At 40.4% G+C, this 13,221-nt stretch overlaps 1 protein-coding gene across 3 annotated transcripts in view; it reads right to left on the minus strand.

Moving 5' to 3' along the window:
* Positions 1 to 13,010, minus strand: part of sec24d (SEC24 homolog D, COPII coat complex component) — a 210,362-nt gene extending 197,352 nt beyond the window's left edge. Inside the window, exon 1 of one of the 3 annotated variants that reach the window (XM_072589129.1) lies at positions 12,856 to 13,010. The gene's annotated coding sequence lies outside the window, so the exon portion shown is untranslated. The remainder of the gene's footprint in view (positions 1 to 12,855) is intronic. The other 2 variants (XM_072589119.1, XM_072589137.1) reach the window with 2 other exon arrangements.
* Between the last annotated feature and the right edge of the window lie 211 nt (positions 13,011 to 13,221).

Here is a 13,221-nt window from a genome sequence, read left to right on the forward strand (position 1 = left end):
AGAATCATACAGTAAACTTTACGATATTTGAGGTATATAATGTTTACTGGTTTATAAGATGCCAAATAAAACAAAGTTTTCGTACAATTTGTCATTAATAAAAGGAGTTCAGGAGGAGGGAAAGTCACAGGAGATACAGAGGAGTAGCAGCAGAAAGAGATGTAGACATGAAGAGCAGCATTTCAAATTGAAATACTGAATTATGAAAAGCAATGGAAGCCTCAAGAAAATTATATTCCAGGATATGAAATAGGCAAAAGTTTTGCATGGGTTGAAGTTTACAAGTTAGAGGCCAGCCAGGACTTCACTGGAATAGTCTAGCCTGGAAGAAACAAAGCATGATGTGAGATTTGGAGATAGAAGAGCTCAGGCAGAGGCACATGATGCTACTGAAGGAATGTGTTGATCCTATCTGTCTTCACAAATCAGCTGTAGTTGCACTGATAAGCTTTTTACCTTCACCAGGGCATTCACACCTGATAAGCAATATTAATGTTAGCTCCTATAATATTAAAACTAGACACAGATAACATAGTACTGAAAGATTCAATAGATATTTATTATATATTTACTTATATTACAATCACAGCTACTGTGTATCTGGGCTGGTACTGAGTAATTTGGTTACAAATTGTTGAACATTTCCCTCAGCATGTCATCCTGCAAGTGACACTAGTAAGTTGGAGACTTAGACGTCTGCACATCAGTACATTGATGTTATCAGGAGCACATAACAAATTGATATTGCACATTAGTTGTGAGACAACACAACAAGTAGGTCTTAGTAGTTGAAAATATATGGGATCAGCGTCAATAAACCATTAAGACTGTGATTGTCTGCTCAAACCTGAGTGCAACTGGAGTGCAACATGATAAAGTTAACTGCTAAACATTAATATAAAATGGGATGGATTAACATATAAACTTGAAGAACAAAATGAACACATGCAATGGAGCACAAAGAACTAGTTGACCTTGGCTGACAGGGAGGTTAAGATAAAACATAATAAGGACAGCTGGTATAAAGGCACAGGTACCTAAGTACAGGTCTAAGCAAGTAGAATCACAATGTTAGATTGAGCTGGAATCAGTGTCAGACCATCTGAGAATTGGGTTTCCTTAAATCAAGAGAAGATACATGAGCAGAAACAGTGTTGAATTAGTAACTAAATATAGTATTACGTGGAAAATACAGATAATTTCAGGGTACAAAGAAAGTTTTGCATGATTGAGCAAATATTAACGCTAAAATCGAAAAGAACTTGGATCCCCAGGTCACAAAATTCTGCACTACAGTCAGTCATGTGACTTCTGTTGAGCCAATAGCATGCTGCAGCTGTGTAAAACTCTGGCGCGACCACACTTGGAGTATTGCATACAGTTCTGGTCACCGCATTACAGGAAGGATGCGGAAGCTTTGGAAAGGGTTCCGAGGAGATTTACTAGAATGTTGCCTGGTATGGAGGGAAAATATTATGAGAAAAGGCTGAGGGACTTGAGGCTGTTTTCACTGGAGAGAAGGATAAGTGGTGACTTACTGATACATAAGATAATCAGAGGTTTAGATAGGGTGGACAGTGAGAGCCTTTTTCCTCGGATGGTGATGGCTAGCACGAGGGGGCATTACTTTAAATTGAGGGATGATAGATGTGGACAGATGTCAGAGGTAGTTTCTTTACTCAGAGTAGTAGGGGTGTGGAATGCCCTGCCTGCAACAGTAGTAGACTCACCAACTTTAAGGGCATTTAAATGGTCATTGGATAGACATATGGATGAAAATGGAATACTGTAGGTTAGATGGGCTTCAGATTGGTTTCACAGATTGGTGCAATATCGAGGTTCGAATGGCTTGTACTGCACTGTCATGTTCTACTCTCTGTAACAGCTGTAGCTGAAAAGTTATCAATATGATGTGTAAGCCTTTGGCTGCTCAGCATTCAAGACCATCCCAATTAATATTGCTTTTAGATCCCACAGGACGAAGCACTTGCTTGTATTACTCAAGTTGATCTGACTCCTGGGTTTATTCATACGATCACTCAATCAACAGGAAGATGGTATAATCAAAGATCAAGCTATGGATGTGATAGCTCCAGTTTTCCCAAAGTTCATTAACAGAAATTGTTTATCTCCCAATAATGAATATCTGAACAACAATCTGGTAAAGCTGGGTGTCAAGAGGAGAACATCTAAAGCCTGATCTAATGTCTATGAAGGAGGATAGTTGACTGTTCAAAGAGAGTTTGAGAAGAAATAATATACTATCATCACAGTCACAGGCGATGATTGGTGATTTTGATTAGGGCCAATTTAATGCTGTGCAAGGATGAACACTCAAAGAAATTCAAATATGGGGTGGGATAAAAATGAATGGTTACAGAGTTAAGGCTCTTAGAGTGGAAATGAAGAATGAAATGGGGCAGTCAGGATAAAGTAGTTTAGGATAAACGCAAGGAAAATATTTAAATATTTTTGAAATTTAAAAGGATACTATCGTGGAATAGCAGTAATGTCACTGGACAAGTAACTAGACTCTAGGCACATGGCCTGGTGTATCAATGCTATGGATTTAAGAGCTGTATTTTGAGGAGAGGTTTTGAGCCAGAGGTACCAAGTTGTCTTTTCTAAGCCAATAAAGTAAACAGCTTGGGAGGCCCTGGGTGTTTTTTTTAATTAGAACAATAGAGGCAGCATGAATGGGTGAAACCAGGCTCTTACAGAACCAGGGTTTTAGTTTAGCTTTCAGTAGTTGTTGGCATTTTAAAGTTGGCATCTCCCTCGACTACAGCAAAAAGCTGGAGTTGTCTCTATCTGCCAGAATTTTCTCTTGGTGTTCTTTTCACCCAAAGTGGTGAAACACCGCATGTAAGACAATCGGTTTTACTGAATTTGCCTTTGCCAAGAGTGTGTTTACGGGATGTTACTATATTGGAGCAGTTGCTGTTTAGTAGTTAAATAATCTATTACTCTGTTAGGTTTTCTAATTGTGTTAAAGTTTCCCAATTCTTCTTTCTTTTGTTTGTATTTCAACTATAGGGTAAGAATAAAGTGTGTTTTGCTTCAAGCCAAGTAGCGTGACCAATTGAATTATAATTGGGAACTAAGCACCTTACACTTTCCTCTAAATAAAAGTTTAGGTCCGGGTTATGTCCTTGATATATCTGAACGGTGTTTGGTTTGGTCCATAACACTGGGAATAAAAAAAGAAAGTGAGGGAGAAATTCAGGAGGTCTGGGGAGAACCAAGACCAATGTTTCAAATCCAACAGGACTCTGCTTTGGAACGCCAAGAGTCACAATGGATTTAAAACTGAAAATTGTAAGTGAAATTGTGTGGAGAACTAGAGGACTCTTTCAACAATTGAATCCAGGAATTTGAACCTGATTTGACTGGTATATCATTTCACCATGAGTTTCACTGAAGAATATGGAGTTATTAGAGAGTTTATCAAACAACCTTTACAACTGGCTGTGTGTCTGGAACGTTTGTCTATGGAAGGTGATGCAGAATCACTTGACTGACCTGTAAATGACCATTGAAAGCATGGTCACACTGGACAGTGATCCCCAAACATTTTTTTCTCCACAGTGACTACATTTCAAGGCTTGAAGATAATCACAACCCAAGTGCGAATGTGAAAGGATAATGGGGGTAGCCTTTTGAGAGCTAGTGTTTTGGGAAGATCCTGTTAGACAGCTGTGATAACTCAGTCATAGCTCCATAGCAGCCATCTCTGCATTGGACCTTGTAGTTCCAGATTGTGACCTACTTTGGGAAGCCCTGCTCTTATGGCTCTCAGCCAAAAGGCCATGCTGCAGAGATCTTAAACTTATGCAAAGCTTCCATAACTGAAGTATAACTAGGGCAGTAGAAGCCTTGGAAGATGAACACTCCATCTTATCTGGATTCAATAAAATGGAGATTCAGATTGCAACAGCTTCAACACTGTCACTCAGCAATATGCTGACACTAGTCTCTGAGCATGGAGAAATGATGAGCAACAGGAAAATGGAAAGATCTGGAGTAAATTGCGTAGTTATCTTAGAAATCAAAGCTACATCTGCATTATTTTGTTCTTCAAACAAATGCAGATCTGTAAAAATGCTGCAGGTTCAGGCAATTATCACAGAATACATCTAGCATTCATATTTCAAGATGAGAATCAATAACTGACCAATAACCAGCACTGTGCCTGACCTATCACTGAAACGCACACTAAGGACAGTTACTAAAAGCTTTGGCTCGGAAGTAAGACATGTATTGTCATAAAAAGAAAACAGTGGGGGAAAACACACAAATGTATCCACACTCCACACACAGTTAGAGTGAATACAATTTGAATTAACTGGTATTCTCCTGGATCATAGTTGGGGTAAAACAGAATTCTATTGCTTATAAAAGGGAAATGGTGTTCGTTAGCATTAATGCTAATGGCACTGGTTAAGATCTGCTTTTTTCACCAGGCTAGGCTTTTGCAAATTACTATCATACATCAGATGTTTTAAAACTCTTGGTCCAGCTTTAGTTGTCTGGGGTGTTCTTCTGCCACTGAATTGCTTTTCTTTCTAATCCATGGCAAAGGATTTTTGTAGTACCATCATATAAGGTGCATCCACCCAAAATAATTGGGAACCTTTGGCAGTGCTGGAAGGCAAGGCTCTTCCTCTTAGTGAGGCCTTTGAACCTTTGTTTCAGCAATCCAAAGGTCTGCTGTGTCACATGGATGGAAGCTCACTATATCTAGGAGATGTAAAGTGCTTAAGTCATAAAGGTAAAGAACGCGGTAGAATATACCCAAGATAGCTTTCTGAAGCACGTAAAACAAACAAGGGAAAAGCCCCATTAGATTTAGTACTAGGATTAACTTATATTCTCAGAATAAGGGAAATAGAGTAATAAAAGGTTAGGATTTGACATTACATTTGAGAAGAAGAAAGATCACACATAAACCAATGTTTTAAACTTAAGAAAAACTGATTTTGAAGAAATGGGGAAAAAACTGGCATGTTAAATTGGTCTGAGCATTATCAAGTAAACTTACCACAAAACAGTAGAAGGTATTCAAAGAAGCATTAAGTACAATGAAAGAATAAAGACATATTCCAGAAGAGGAAAACTTCAACTTAATAGCTTCCATAGTCAGCATATTGGCTAAAATAGAATATAATGTTTTTTGCAAAGTGTATTTCAGCAGAATAGACCAGTAGGAACATAGCAAATAGGGGGACATTAAAAAAAATTAAGAGCTGCAAAAACAAGACAAAAAAGTGCAAAGCTAATCATAAAATATTTTAGAGATATGTTTAGAATCATAAAGAGGTTAAGAGAAAGCTGAATTTAAAAGTCAGATGCAGATGTTATTGTAATAATCAAAGTAATCTGAGATATACCAAATTAGTTATTTGCTTCTATTTTCAACAAGATGTATAATATACCAAAAACATATATCCAGAAGGTGTAACTTATTGGATTCAATATATTTTAAAAGCTGTTAATCGAAAAAGTGATCAGATCTGAGTTACAGGTGAAGTGAGAGTGACAGCCCTTTACAGCCAGGCTGAATTTGACCAAGTGTGGCATCGAGGAGCCCAAGCAAAATTGGAATCAATGAGAATTGGGGCAAACTCTCCGCTAGTTGAAGTTATAGCCGGCATAAAGGAAGATGGTCATGGTTATTGGAGGTCAGTCATCTCAGCTCCAGGACACCTCTGCAGGAGCTCCTCAAAGCAGTGTCCTAGGCCCAACCATCTTCAGCTGCTTCATCAATGACTTTCCCTCCATCATAAGGTCAGAAGTGGGAATTTTGCTGCTGATTGCACTAGCAGCTCCTCAGACACTGAACTAGTCCACATTCAAATGCAACAAGATCTGGATAATACCCAGACTTGGCTGACAAGTAACATTCATACCAAATAAATGCCAGGCAATGACCATCCCTAATAAGAGACAATCTAACCACCAGACCTAGACACTCAATGGCATTATCATCACTGAATCCCCACTATCACCATTCTGGGGGTTACCACTGACCAGAAACTCAACTGCACATGCTATATAAATACAGTAGCTACAAGAGCAGGTCAGATGTGAAGGATACTGTGGCAGGTAACTCACCTCCTGACTCCCCAAATCCTGCGAGTATCAACAACGCCAAGTCAGGAATGTGATGGAATGCTCCCCACTTGCCTGGATGGGTGCAGGTCCAACAACATTCAAGAAGCTTCACACCATACAGGACAAAGCAGCTGCTTGGTTGGCACCAGATGCATAAGCATCCACTCCCTGAGTAGTAAGAGTGTGTTCTACATTCAAGATTGACTGGAAAAATTCCAAGATTCTTAGACAGCATCTTCCAAACTCATGTCCACTTCCATCTAGAAGGACAAAGGCAGTAGATACACAGGAACACCACCACCTGCAAATTCCCGTCCAAGCTATTCAGCATCCTGACTTCTAAATATGTTGCCATTCGCTCATTGACACAGTCAAAATCCTGGAATTCCTTCCCTAAGGGCATTGTGGGTCTATCTTTAGCATGAGGACTATAGCGGTTCAAGAAGGCAGCTCACCAACACCTTCTCAATGATAGCTACAGCAATAAATGCTGACCAGCCAGCAACGCTTACATCCAAGTGAAAAAAAATACATAACTCTAAAGCAGTTGAAAGAGGTAGAGGTAGGTGAGTAAATTGTAGGACTATCACTCAATCTTTCAAAGGTTTTTTGATTTAGGATAATTGCTGTTTGATTGGAAATTTGCTAATGCCATTCAATTACGTAAGAAAGACGGGAGATAGAAAATAGACCATTTCTGGACCTGTCAGTTTAGTACCCGTTATAGAGAAGCTATTAGAACCTGCTATTAGGGATTAACTGAATCTGATCAGTTGAACAAATGAGAGCTGATCTAAGGGAGCCAGTCTGTCTTTAATTTCATGCCTGACTATTGGAATATTTTAAGTCACAAATGACTTAAGTCGTCATTGGACAGGCAAATGGACGTACATGGAATAGTGTAGGTGGGATGGGCTTCAGATTAGTATAACAGGGCGGAGCAACATCGAGGGCCGAAGGGCTTGTACTGCGCTGTAATGTTTTATGTTCTAAATAAAATAGTTAAGAAAATTACTAGGAATGAAAGACTTCCAGAAGGTGTTTTACAAGATTCCATACAAGGGATTATTAATAAAAACAAGAACGTACAGAACTGGAGATGGTCTTTTGGCATGGAACAGAAATTGCTTGGGTGGTGAGAAACATCGTGCAAATAAAGTTGATAGGATATGCGCCCTGTGCTCTATTCATCATCTTTGTTAATGGCTTAGATGAAGGAATAGAAAAATTTATATTCCAGGTCATGCTTGCAGGAAAGCAAATACACAAATGGACATTGCAGAGAAACACAGGCAGGTTAAGTATGTGGGAATACTGGGATAGATAGAGTTCATCCTGGACAAATGCAAGATCATTACTTTTAAGAAAGATAGCGTATTGATAATTTGGAGATAAATGATGTAAAACTATAAATCCCAGAAAAGCAATGAAATTTGAGGGTTCAAACACGCAAGTAAAAAGCTAGTAACAGGAACAAAAGACATTCAAAAGATTGAATGGAATCGTATCCTTTACCTTTAGTGAGACTTCTTCACAGTTTTGGACTCAGCACCTCTCAGGAGATACATATTGACACTGAATGGGCACAGTGCAGTTAGCAGAGTGATGTTAAGTTTTACCAGGTCAAATTATGAAGACAGTCCGCATACTTTGACTGGTACACCTTTTGAGTGCAGTAACTTCCTATCATTAGCACATTTAGATCTGCAAATTTCACTTCGCGTACCATATCATCAATTCCCAATTATTTATGGTTCTGTGAGGGAAAGGAAAAGTTGTAAAAGTGGCCTATAAAATAATAAGCAAATATGCACTGTGAAGGATGTAGGGGTGCACTGATGAAATATTATTTCAAATTCTGCACATGAATCAGCTGCCATGTTATACATGGGCTCACTGTGTTGTGTGCTGCAGGAATTTGTGATTTTTGTACTTGCTCTAAACCAGTAGTCCATTACATTTCTGTTCAATACTAGTATCATCAATATCAGTGATTGCAGTACAGTAAGAGGGCATTTTGGATCTTAGATTTTTTTTCAATAGGTGAACTAGAACCAAGCAGTCAATGACTTATAGGAAGTGATAACACTTGTTGAAAATGAGACAATACTGGACAGACTGAAAAGGTATTGGGGTTAACATGTTGGCTAGGGAATGCGATGTAAATTAATCTACAATTTGGTACATTTGACAGTGTGAATATGATGTTACAGCCATTATTAATGCCTCTGGTGGCCATACTGCCAAGAGAATCTTGGAGTAGGAATGATCCACACAGAAGAAAATGGAAAAGTGACTTAAACAATGGATTGCTCACCAGTCTCAAAAACAAATGCCAGTAAACTTCCAGTTATCTAAAACATGGCACCTGAATTGTACTGGTACATTAATAAAATATGGTTAACAAGGTAGTTCCAGTACAACTGGTAACAAAAGTGATGATGAAAGTATCAAAGGGCCCTCTCAAAAAAAATTGCACCTTCCAGAGCATTTTCAGTCTATACTGGGTGTTCAAGGACATGGTTTGTTCACTTTAAAAGGCAGCAATGGCATAGTTGTAATGTCACTGGATTAGAGTCATAGAGATGTACAGCATGGAAACAGACCCTTCAGTCCAATTCATCCATGCCGACCAGATATCCCAACCTAATCTAGTCCCACCTGCCAGCACCCGGTCCATATCCCTCCAAATCCTTCCTATTCATATACCCATCCAGATGCCTCTTAAATGTTGCAATTGTACCAGCCTCCACCATTTCCTCTGGCAGCTCATTCCATACTCGTACCACCCGCTGTGTGAAAGAGTTGCCCCTTAGGTCTCTTTTATATCTTTTCCCTCTCACCCTAAACCTATGCCCTCCAGTTCTAGACTTCCCGACCCCAGGGAAAAGACTTTACCTATTTACCTTATCCGTGTCCCTCATAACTTTGTAAACCTCTATAAGGTCACCCCTCAGCCTACGATGCTCCAGGGAAAACAGCCCCAGCCTGTTCAGCCTCTCCCTGTAGCTCAAATCCCCCAACCATGGCAACATCCTTGTAAATCTTTTCTGAACCCTTTCAAGTTTCACAACATCTTTCTGATAGGAAGGAGACCAGAATTGCACGCAATATTCCAACAGTGGCCTAACCAACGTCCTGTACAGCCGCAACATGACCTCCCAACTTCTGTACTCAATACCCTGACCAATAAAAGAAAGTATACCAAACGCCTTCTTCACTATCCTATCTTCCTGCGACTCCACTTTCAAAATTCTGACAATATCAATTCGCCACCATCCCTATCACTGGGTTGTCCTGTTCCACTAAGGACAGACCCAGCAGAGGTGGTGGCACAGTTCTATTCATTCAGGAGGGAGTTGCCACTGGAATCCACAACATTGATTCGGACCCCACATGGCATCTGATCAAACATAGGCAAGGAAACGGTGTGCTGATTTCCACCTAACAATGCCTTTAGCTTATGAATCAGAGCTCCTCCATGTTGGATATAATTTGGGAGAAGTACTGAAGCCTGGTAAGGCTGTACAACGAACTTGATAGAGGGTTTCAATGTCCATCATTAAGAGTGGCTCAGCAGCACTACTACTGAATCACATTGAACCAAGCTAGAGAGAGAACCAACAAGAGTGAAAACATACTTCATCTTATCCTCTCCAGTACATTTGTTCTTGATAGTAACAGAAGGTGTGACCACTGCTCTGTCACAGAGGAGACAAAATTCCATCTTAACACAGACTTTCCTCCATTTTGTTGTGTGGCACTACCATTGCACTACATGGGACAGACTTCAAACAGATTTCACATCTCAAAACTGGGCATTCACAAGATGCTTTGGGCTATTAACAGAGTCAGATTCAACTAAAATCTATAATGTCATGACCCTACTCTATCACATTATCAGGGAGAAACCTTAGTTCATTGAAGAGTGGAGAAGGTACTCAGTACTCCAAGAGTTATGGATCCTGACAACATTCCAATAATAGTTCCAAAGTAGCGTGTTGTAGAACTTGCCATGCCTCTAGCCAAGTGATTCCCGTATAGCAACAAGGAGAAACTGCAGATGATGGAGATCAGAGTCAAGTGTGGTGCTAGAAAAGCACAGCTGGTCAGGCAGCATCCAAGAAGCAGGAGTCGACATTCTTGATGAAGAGCTTATGCTTGAAACATCGACTGTCCTGCTCCTCGGATGCTGCCTGACTGACTGTTTTTCCAGCGCCACACGTTTTGACTCAGTACAGCTACAACACTGGTATGTACCTTACCGTGTGGAAATTGTCCAGGAACATCTTATACTCAAAAAACAGGACAAATCCAACACAGCCCAACTCAAATTACCACTCCATCAGTTCACTCTCAGTAAAGTGATGCAAGTTGTGATAATACAATGGCTCTGAGGGGTGTAATTTGTCCTGTTTTGTTTTAAAAGACATGTTTTGAGCCATCGGTAACAAGCTATCTGCTCCAAGCCAATAAAGTAAACAGCCTTTGAGGTCTTGATCTTTTTCTTAAATTGGAACAATAGAAGCAACTTAAATGGGTGGAGTCAGGCTCCCACAGAACAAGGGTTCAATAGCTTTCAGTAATTTGCTGGGATTTTTGAAGCTGGTTGTCAAAGCTGCTACATCTTTGTCTCTGTTACAGCTAAAAGTTTAGGTTCTCTTCCTGCTGATATAATCACATGTAAGACAATCTGTTTACTGAATTTGCCTTTGCTAAGGGTATAGTTATGAGACATAACTGTATTGGAACAGTTGATGTTTAGTCGTGAAATAATCTATTATTCTGTTAAGCTTTTCTAGCAGAGTTAAAAGTTTGACCAATTTTTCTGTCTTTTCCTTGTATTTTAATCATAAAGTAAGAATAAAGTGTGTTGTACTTAAAGCAGAGCAGTGTGACCCATCATATTACATCTGGAACCACAGCACCTTACACTTCCCTTGAATAAGTAAAGTTTAGCATTTAGGCTGTCTCCTTGGATATATTTGAAGGGGATTTGGTTTGGGCCAGAACAAAGGTGTCATCAACAATGCTACCATCAGCATTATTTACACTTGTTTAGCAATAACCTGTAGACACAGGGTTTGGATTCCACCAGTACCATTCCTGACTTCATTTCAGCCTTCAGTCAAACATGAAGGAAACAGATGAATTCCAGAGGGGAAGTGAGAGTTGACACCAAGGTCACATTTGATTGAGTGTGGCATCAAGGAGGTCAAGCAAAACTAAAGACAGTGGGAATCAGGGGTAACTTGATGCTGGTTGCAGTCATACACAAAACTGGTAGAAAGGAAGGCAGTTGTGGTTGTTGGAGACCAGACATCTCAGTTCCACTACATCACTGCAGGAGCTCTTCAGGGTTGAGTCCCATACCCACCATCTTCAGCCACTTCATTAGTGATCTCTCCACTTCTGATCTTGTAATAGTGGAAATATATGCTGATGTTTGTACAATATCCAGCACAATTTGCAACTTTTCAGAAACTGAAGCAGCCCATGTCCAAACACAGCAACCACTAGGCAATGTTCAGACTCGAGCTGACAAGTGTCGAATAACATTCACAGTGTCAGGCAATGACAATCTCCAACTGATATTTAACCAGTGGCCCTCGACATTCAGTGTTATTACCATCGCTGAATCCCCTCTCTTTGGGATACCACTGACCAGAGTGTCAGGTAGCTTAGTGGGCTGGACAGCTGGTTTACGATTGACACTAACAGCATGGCATCAATTTCCAAACTGACTGACGTCACCATGAAGATCCTACCTTCTCAACCTTGCCCATCACCAGAGACGTAGTGACCCTCAGGTTAAATTCACCACCAACTGGCTCATTGGAGAGCAGCTCTATGGTTCTCTGGGATTATGACAACTTTACTATTGTCCAAAAGGTGAAGTGGACTGGACACGTAACTGCTAAGGCTACAAGAACATGTTACAGGCTGGGAATCCTGCAGCAACTAACTCACCTCCTGACTCCGCAAAACTTGTCCCCTATCTAGAAAGCTTTGTATGTTTTATATTCACTTATGGGATGTAGTTGTCGCTGGCTGAACCAGCATTTAATACCTAATTATCCTTGAACTGAGTGGTCTTCTAGGCCATTTCAGTGTACAATTTAGGGTGAACCACATTGATATGCTTCCGCAGTCACACAAAGGCCAAAGTAAGGATGGCAGATTTATTTCCAGTGAGCCAGATGGGTTTTACAACAATTGACGATGGCTACATAATTGCCATTAGTTTTTAATTCCAGATTGTTACTGAATTCAAATTTCGCCATTTACCACCATGGAAGTCAAACCTATCGCCCCAGAATATTAGCCCGAGGCTCTGGATTACTCGTCCATTAACATTACGACTGTGACAAGGAGCACGAAAATATTAGAAGGCAACTTCATAAAACGTGCATTTGTTTAAATGTTGCATTGTCGCATATCAAAGGACAACGACAGCTGAAAGTTACTTTCCCTTTGAAGAAATGACACCTCAGACCAGTTATGAAGTCCTGACAGTGAATGAATTGCCACGTCAAACGACTCAAACATAAAACCTGATGGATTACTACATCTTTAGTCCAAAGGAATAAACAATCCACCATAAAATAGCCGGTCTAGTAACATGCCGGTGTTGAGCGATTGAATTATTGCAAAAAAAAAGACGCGGTAAATAAACACACTTTGAAATAAATGAATAGGGGATGAAAATGTAAAATCATGAAAGAGACAAATGTTATTTACCCGGTAGCCGGTTTGCTTACTGGTGCTGAGAACCGGTTGCGATCTCCAAGCTGGTGCTCGGTGGAGCCGGTGCCTTGTGTTTTATTTTGCTGAGGTTGCTCTCGGTGTTACACTGTATCCACAAACTCAGGAAGTGCCACGTCAAGAGGTCGCCGCCGGCACTCGCTCACTCAGCGCACGGCACCCGATGCTCTGCGCATGTGCGGCCTCACGGCCAACATAGGCACACGTCAGCGCTGAAGGATAATAGGAATCCCGGCAGATGAAGCAAATAGTGAGGAACCATGGAAACGGGAGATGGGGACAATGGGCAAGGGGGAGACGGCAACACCGGAAACCATAGCAACGGCATGGTGTTGGGCTACG

The sequence above is a fragment of the Chiloscyllium punctatum genome, chromosome 1 (genome assembly GCF_047496795.1).
Source record: "Chiloscyllium punctatum isolate Juve2018m chromosome 1, sChiPun1.3, whole genome shotgun sequence".
Taxonomy (NCBI): domain Eukaryota; kingdom Metazoa; phylum Chordata; class Chondrichthyes; order Orectolobiformes; family Hemiscylliidae; genus Chiloscyllium; species Chiloscyllium punctatum.